Raw genomic sequence first — 8,802 nt, 5'->3', positions numbered from 1 at the left:
GTACATGGCACTTTTGCGTTGATTATCGTGCTTTGAATGCAGCGACAGTAAATGCTAAGTTTCCAATATCCACCATCAATGAATTATTAGATGAACTTTAGGGGGCAACCGTGTTTACCAAACTAGACCTACGTGCGGGGTACCATCAGATTCGAGTACACTCAAGAGACACATACAAGACAGCATTTCGAACACATGAGCGTCATTTTAAGTTTTTAGTCATGCCATTCGGTCTAACGAATGCCCTATCTACATTCCAAGCAACAATGAACCAGTTGTTCTCTTAATACCTTCGGCGGTTTGTGATGGTTTCTTTGACGACATCCTCATATATAGCTCTTCTATTGACGATCATTTGGTGCATCTGGAATTGCTTTTACAATACTTACTATACAATTATTTCTATGTAAAGCTCTCCAAATGTTTGTTTTGTCAGGAATCTATTGAATATATGGGGCATATTGTCTCTTCACAAGGAGTTCATGCTGATCCCTCCAAGCTAGATGCTATGGTTCAATGGCCTATTCCAACTAATATTAAACAACTTCGAGGCTTTCTCGGACACACAGGGTATTATCAGTGAGTTTCATGATACTCCTTGTGGTTGTCACGCAGGGATCAACCGAACTCTCACGCGGGATGCTGCCAAATTATTTTGGCAAGGGATGTGGAAATCAGTTGAAAAGTTTGTAGCATCTTGCCTCATATGTCAACAAATCAAGTATTCCACTCAGGTTCCAGCCGGATTGTTGCAGTCACTCCATATTCCTGAGGCAGTATGGGAAGATACTACTATGGACTTCATTAGCCGGATCATTGGTTACTTTTGTGATTGTGGATCGGTTATCTAAATTTGCTCACTTTGGTGCTTTACCTACTGCCTTCACGGCCTCAAAAGTTGCTGAATTGTTTGTCTCAGTCGCAGTGAAACATCATGGGTTTCCTCGGTCCATTGTGTCTGACCGTGATCCTGTATTCGTGAGCAGTTTTTGGCGAAAACTATTTGAACTAAGTGGCACTAAGTTGTCAACGAGTAGTGCTTACCAGTCCAAGAGATAGAAAAGCCCAATGAAGAGAGTGAAACCAACATGGAAGATCCAATAGAGGAAGACCCGATATTAGGAAAAAGGCAATCCAAGAAACCCGGGTACTTGAAGGACTATGTGTGCATGTTGTTGAAACTTCACTATTTTTATGTTCATTGTTTAGACAAAAGAATGTATATCTATGCTTGAAAAAGATTACAAACTGTGCAGGCATTGAAACTTGCACAACAAGGTATGGTTAAGGAAACCGATACGAAAGTGGATTTTTCTGATTTTTGTGACGATCAAGGAATGGAGGTGGACGATGACGGAGGAGATGATGATGACATGGATGCTGAGGATGAAGGAACAGATGGGTGCAATCTGAGTTCTAAGAAGTTTTAGGTGTCCTGAAAGAGAGAGATTTTGAAGAAAAGAGGTCATTCAAACTCGCCTTGCAAGAGTTCTTATACTTACTTTCTCTATTTAACAATGCTGGAATACACTTTTTCTGATTTTATATTTATATTTATTTTTTCATTTTTTAATAGATATATTAATTTCTACTCTTTTTTTTTAATTAGGTAAAATGATGTTGACTGTGTATTCAAGAATTTTACTATTTTTTGGAGCTATTTTATAGATATATAAAAAACATTAATTGATATACATTGACAGTGTAATAATCATATCCGTTGGATATTGAAATAAATTTGACTTTTATTTTAAAAATCTATAAAATAATATAAATGAATGATGGTGATGAATCGACGGTGTAAAAAATATTTATACTAACAATGCATAATAATTAATCTCTATATAAAATTATGCTTTAGTATTATCATCGGCATTTTGTTTAGTTATGTTTTTACTTTCTCTAAATACTTGAAATCTTTCAAAATAGGAGGAAATAGAAGTTACTTGAAATGTCACATAAAATTAGTCCATATTTGTTACACCAATACTTACATTGAACGTAGTTAATAAACTATAAATACGATTAACAGTATTTTTTTAATAAAATAATATTAAAATTTTATTTTAAATAAAAAATATTTAAAAAATATTTTTTTTAATTAATTTTATAACAAAAATATAATAGTTTTTATTAATTAATTATACTATTTTATTCATAAAAATATATGTTATTAATCATATACTGATAATTTATTAGCTACCTTCAATACTTAATTAATCAATAAAATACATAATATTATAAAATTCAAACATTAATTTAAAATATTGATGTATTTTATTTTATTATTTTTAATTTTTAATTTTTAAAATTTATTAATCAAATTATAGATTAATTTTAAAATTTGATTAATATAACACATTTTATAGGTTAATGAAGTTGTGAAGTTCGTTAATAAGTTATAAAAAAAATGATTAATAACATATATTTTTGTGATTAATGCAATAATAAAATTGGTTAATAAAAAATATTATATTTTTATTATAAAATTAATTTTAAAAAAAGTTTATAAATATTTTTTATTTAAAATAATTTTTTAATATTATTTTATTAAAAAATATTCTTCACGATATAAATATGACTGTTTAATGTAAATATTAATGTAAAATTTTGGTATTACAATAGCAATGCTCACAAAATAATGCTTAAATGTAACATTCAATTTAGAAGAAGAAAACACTGTTATGTAGAAAGTAACTCTTAACTTTTTAACAAAATTTATTTGTTATTAATAAAAGATAGCTTTGGATTATCAAATAAGAAATTTAGATACCTGTTAAAAGGAAATTAGAGATATGAATGTTTTGTTCAAATAAGAAATTTAAACACCTTGTGAAAAAGAAATTAGAGATATGAATATTTTGTTAGAGGTTCTAGTTAGTCACTAGACTACAATAGAATATGGTTGAGAATATTTCATACTAAATCAACTACAACCTAGTTTACACATGTCTAAACCATATGCTTAGACTTTTTTTATAAATATATGTCTAAACCGTATGCTTAGACTTTTTCATAAGTATATTTAATTAAATAAATTATGCCATGTGCCATTAAGAAAACTTTTAAATTTATTAGGTAAACTTATTTAAATAAATATAAATAATTTTTTTATTATTATATTAAATTTTATATTTTGAGTTTTAACAGAATTTATGAATACAAATTAAAAACGTCTAATAAATAATATATATAAATTAATTTTTATAAGTTCTCTCAATCATATAATTTATATGCCACAAAACTTCTATTAGTTAGTTTTTAGTTTTTATTGTTAGTCTTTTATTCACTTATATATGTATATATAAAATAGATTTTTAAATAGACTAACATCTGAATCAAACTTTAAAATAAAATAAAAAATTCAAACCTAAAATAAATCTATGACAAAATTACTTTATAAGTTCTCTGAATTAAATAATGTCACAAAACTTTTATTCATTAATCTTTAAATTTAAATTGTTAGTCTTTTTATTTATTGCATATATTTATATAAAATAGATTTTTAATTAGACCAACATATCAATCATACCTTCAAAAAGGCGAAACTCAAACATAAAATAAATTTATGACAAAATTATTTTATAAGTTCTCACATTAGTATTTTAGTTTAGATTGTTAGTCTTTTTGTTTAATTACATATGCACATGTAAAATAGATTTTTAAGTCCTGACATGTCAACCAGATTTTCAAAAGACCAAATTCAAACCTAAAATAAATCTATGATAAAATTACTTTTATAAGTTCTCCGATTCAAATAATGTCACAAAACTTTTATTCATTAGTCTTTTAGTTCAGATTGTGAGTTTTTTTATTTACTACATATATCTATGTAAAATAGGTTTTTAAATAGACTAACATATCAATCAGACCTTTAAAAAAGCCAAACTCAAACCTAAAATAAATTTATGGTAAAATTATTTTTATAAATTCTCTCATTAATCTTTTAGTTTAGATTGTTAGTCTTTTTGTTTACTTACATATGTCTATGTAAAATAGACTTTCAAGTAGACTAATATGTCAACCAAACCTTTAAAAATATCAAACTCAAACCTAAAATAAATTTATGACAAATTATTTTTATAAATTCTCTCAATCAAATAATATCACAAAAATTGTATTCATTAGTCTTTTAATTTATATTGTTAGTCTTTTTTGTTTACTATCTATGTCTATGTAAAATAGACTTTTTAGTAGACTAATGATGACTTCTCGGCAAGTGTACCGATAACATCGAAATAATAAAAAGATTAAATCCAGATGGATTGTCTTCAAGAAAGATAAAATGTGTGCAATGTATAAAAACTAGTAAAAATGGGGGGTTTCGAGTTTTAGTGCAAAAAGTAAATAAACGAGTAAACAATATCACGAAAGTGGTCAGGTTGTGCTATAGAATCCCATATTCCTCTATTGTAAATGTTTGATGTCATGTATGAATGATCTAATCACTATAATCTCACGGTGAATTAATAAAATCGTCATAGTCGATCCCTCATGAAATAATTCACTAACCACTACTCAGAACTTTTTATCCCTAGTCTTCCAGCGTAATCAGGGTTAGGCGATGTATAGAATGTTAATTCTCTATGCCACTACTCGTGGTATCGTATCCCTATTCAACCAGCGTAAGTACAATAATTGCCCTAGGTGTAACACATAGACTAATGGTCAGTACTCCCTATATGTCCAAAATCAGATTAAAAGAGTATCTCATATAAAAAATATTACGAACAAGAAGCAATTAAATAAGATAATAGATCAATAGGTTCATATAATGGTCAAATCAACATAGAATCCAATAATATAGAAATAGGTTCATCATAACACAACCTAACCTAGAGAAGTTTAGCTACTTGCAGTGAAATTAACAATACCATAATTGATAGATAAAAACAACATGAGAATTCCCTTGAAGTGATGGCCTCCAATGGCTTCAAATGATCTAAAAATTTGCCCTTATGCCCTCAAAATCGTGCTTCAATCTCCAAATTATGTAACCCCTTGTGAAAATGCAGAAAATCCCCTTTAAAAGGCGTCAGAATGGACCAGAACGCGTCAGAAAAAAGCCTAGAAAAGTGACCATCACGTGTGTGATACCTTGCATTGCACGTGCGATGCAGCTTTAAATGTCATATCGTGTGCGCGATGATGCGCGATGGTTCGCGTGATTATTCCAGTGGTTGCACGCTTTTACTCATTTTTTGCTCAAATTTTTACTAATTCCACAATTTGCACACTTAGTTATTTTTCCCTCATTCTTTGGTCATTCTTCTTCATATTTGCTCGATTTTCACTTGTTTCTCTCTAATTCTTCGACTAAATATATGCAATGACGGATTGTCGTCACAATCGTAAACTTGAATTGTTGTTTGTCCTCAAGTAACTTGCCTGCAACTGCACATTTCAACAGACAACACATCGCACAATAACAATCGAACATCCCCAAATTAAATATTTCTTTCACCTGGCCATTGTTCTAGCTCCCAACTTCTATCCGGAGAATTCGAAAAAAACGTCCTCAACATTGACGAATACTCAACTTGTCTCTCAGCTCAGTATAACTCACTCAATGGATACGACGATCTCTCAATCATCATTCAAAATCAATTAAACTTAGCTTGATCATGTTCTAATATAGTTCATAATAGAAATCACAACACACACATTAGAAGACTTTTCAAGTTGTAACTTGGCATGTGTTAGTGTAGGATATATTGAGAAAAGTAGGTATAAACCTTTAGAGTTAGGTTCCTAGTTCCCATTCTATCATCATTCCTCTTTGATCCTTTTTTATAGTACTAGAGAATTTTGATCCTTCTTATAATATTATTCTTTTATTTTCTCATTCATTTTTTTAAGAAGTGTCTTTTTTTCACTTCTTTTCAAAATAATTTTTTATATTTTGGATCATATTCTCTAGTACCCCAACCCCAAACTTAAAATATTACTCACTTTCAAGAGCAACCCCAAACTTAATATTTTTCATATTCTTTAGGAACTATACTTCTACCTAACTCCAAAGAGATTGTGGAAAGAAAAGATCTTTCAAATAATATGGCTAAGAATTTTAGGCTACATCACTGAAAGAAAGGCTTAGGCTCAAAGTGGTTAGAAATAGATATACATATTATTACATGGTGGTTTACAAAGGTTCAAAGTTATAAACAAAAAAATTATATCAGTGTGTGTTAGTCAAACCAGATAACTTAATCGAAAATAGATCAAACCAGACAAGAGAATATTGCATGGATACACTCATTAAGAAAGAAAAGTGAACAATGATGGCTCAAACCTTACCAGATGAGGTATTTGTAGGATGAGTACAAGTCCTATGATTATTTTCTCATCCTTCTCCTTCAAGTTGCTAGTTTCTATTGTGATTATCAAGTTTCTTTTGGATCATATGTTCAATGTTAAAGTGCTAAACTTGCAAATCTGAAGAGAGAAAAAACACAACAACAAACTTGTTTATTAAAGAAAACATAGATCGTCATAGAAGGGTTATGCTTGAGTAGCTAATTCCTCTTTTGGATGATCTTGAATAAAAATAAAGTAAATTCTACAAAACAAAAACTGATTATAAATGATGGGTTGCCTCCCATCCAACGCTTCTTTAAGGTCAAAAGTTTGACCTTACGATTATTGTGTAGGACGGCATATATGACAAGAAAAATACATCATGCTTTTTCTTCCTTTTGTTTTGTAGAAATTCCATCTCTTTCAGGAATTGAAGGTTTTTCTTCCATATTCTATTCAGCTTGATAGTATCGAACAAGGCATAAATCTCATTCAATACTTCCTCTATTTCTCCTCTTTTATCATCCTTGTTTCTAGGTGTATGACTATTCTTTTGTTAAAGATTTTGTAGTTGGACATCTACGTCTACACGAATTATTGCATTTGGAGCTTCATCCAAAATTACATAATCTTCATATTGTATTCTTGTCCTTTTTCCACATATAATTTGCACCCCTGCTTCTTCTAGTCTTGCTTCTATTTCTTTATTAGATGGTGTGTATTTTTTCTTATTCTTTCTCTTTTTCAATTCCTCCTTCATCAACGACCTCACATCCCTTTTTGAATTCTCTTTCAATTTCCTTATCTCTAGGACTATCTAAATTTTTCTCATCAAACTCCCCACTAGCGCTCAGTTTTAATGCTAATTGACTAGCTACTAGACCAAGTTGCATAGCTAAGTTCTAGAAGGATATTTCCATGTTACTTCGCACGGCCTCTTGAAGCCTGTTGATTTTCTCGAATCCCTGTATGAATGATCTAATCATTATAATCCCACGAAGAATTAACAAAATCTTAATAGCCAATCTCTCACGAAATAGCTCATTAACCACTACTCAGAGCTTTATACCCCTAGTTCACCAGCGTAAGCAGGGTTAGGTGATGTATAGAACGTTAATTCTCTATGTCGCTACTCGGGGTTTCTTATCCTTATTCATCCAGCGTAAGTATAACAACTTTCCTAGGTCTAACATATAAACTAATGGTCCGTATTCCCTATGTTCCCAAAATCATATTAAAAGAGTATCTCACATAAAAAGTATTACGAAGAAGAAGCAATTGAATAAGATTATAGATCAATAGGTTCATATAATGGTCAAATCAACATAGAATCCAACAATATAGAAATAGGTTCATCATAACATAACCTAACCTAGAGGAGTTTAGCTACTCATAGTGCAATTAACAATACCATAATTGATAGATAAAAATAACATGAGAAGTCCCTTGAAGTGAGGGCCTCCAACGGCATCAGTATCCAAATTGTTCTTCAATCTTTAAATTACGTAATCCCTTGTGAAAGTGTACAAAATCCCCTTTTAAAGGCGTTAGAATGGACCAAAACGCGTCAGATAAATCCCAAAAAAGTAACCATCGTGCACGTGATGGTGCGCGTAATTATTCCAGTGGCTGCACGTTTTTGCTCCTTATTCACTCAAATTTTCACTAAGTCCATAATTTGCACACTTATCTATTTTTGTGTAAATGAGTAAAAATAGATGATTCATGTAAGAAATGAGTAGAAATTGAATTAATGATAGTTTAGACATAGTGTAAAACATGTTTGTTGGCTGAAAATGATGATTAAGCAATTATTATTTTTTGTCTGCATTGCCGCCATTTACGCACCTGTTGTGTGGCGAAAAATTCCGGAGATGCATCTCCGGAATTTTTCAACTTTTAAGTTTCCTAGTAACCGGAGACACATCTCTGAAATTTTCTCAGTCTTTTCATTTTTTTTTATTTTTTTTGCTTGTAGTGTTGTTTGCTTGCATTAAGTGTCTGGTTTACTTTAACTTACATGTATTATGGTCGATAGACACGATAGGCTGAGGCACGGGAGGATTGCACAGCATGCATCAATGCGACGGGAGAAGAGTCAGGTTTCAGAGGCTCTTGTTTCCTCTGGCCATGTGGATGCATCTACTTCTAGGGCTCATGCTTCTACAATTTCTACTTCCCATAGGAGACGGGTTTCATCTACCGACGCATTACTGCGGCAGGTTTCCCTATTCAGGCGCCAGAGCTACCCGAGTCATCGGTGGTACCAAAGGTACCTCCTACTACTGATGCTTTTGAGCCATTGTAACCTCCTACTGTTGATGTTGCTGAGTCGGTGCCACCTCCGGATGATGATCCTGTTGAGGATACTGAGCCATAGGAATTTGGATGAGGCCCTGTAGAGTTGTCACTACTGCCTTTGTATCTAGACCATACTGTCAGACATATCTAGGATAGAGAGGTAGCATTAGTTGGATTCATTCTTTTAAATTTACATTTATTTTA

Source organism: Lathyrus oleraceus, chromosome 5 (assembly GCF_024323335.1).
Source record: "Lathyrus oleraceus cultivar Zhongwan6 chromosome 5, CAAS_Psat_ZW6_1.0, whole genome shotgun sequence".
Lineage (NCBI taxonomy): Eukaryota > Viridiplantae > Streptophyta > Magnoliopsida > Fabales > Fabaceae > Lathyrus > Lathyrus oleraceus.
Note: the sequence above shows the minus strand (reverse complement) of the source record.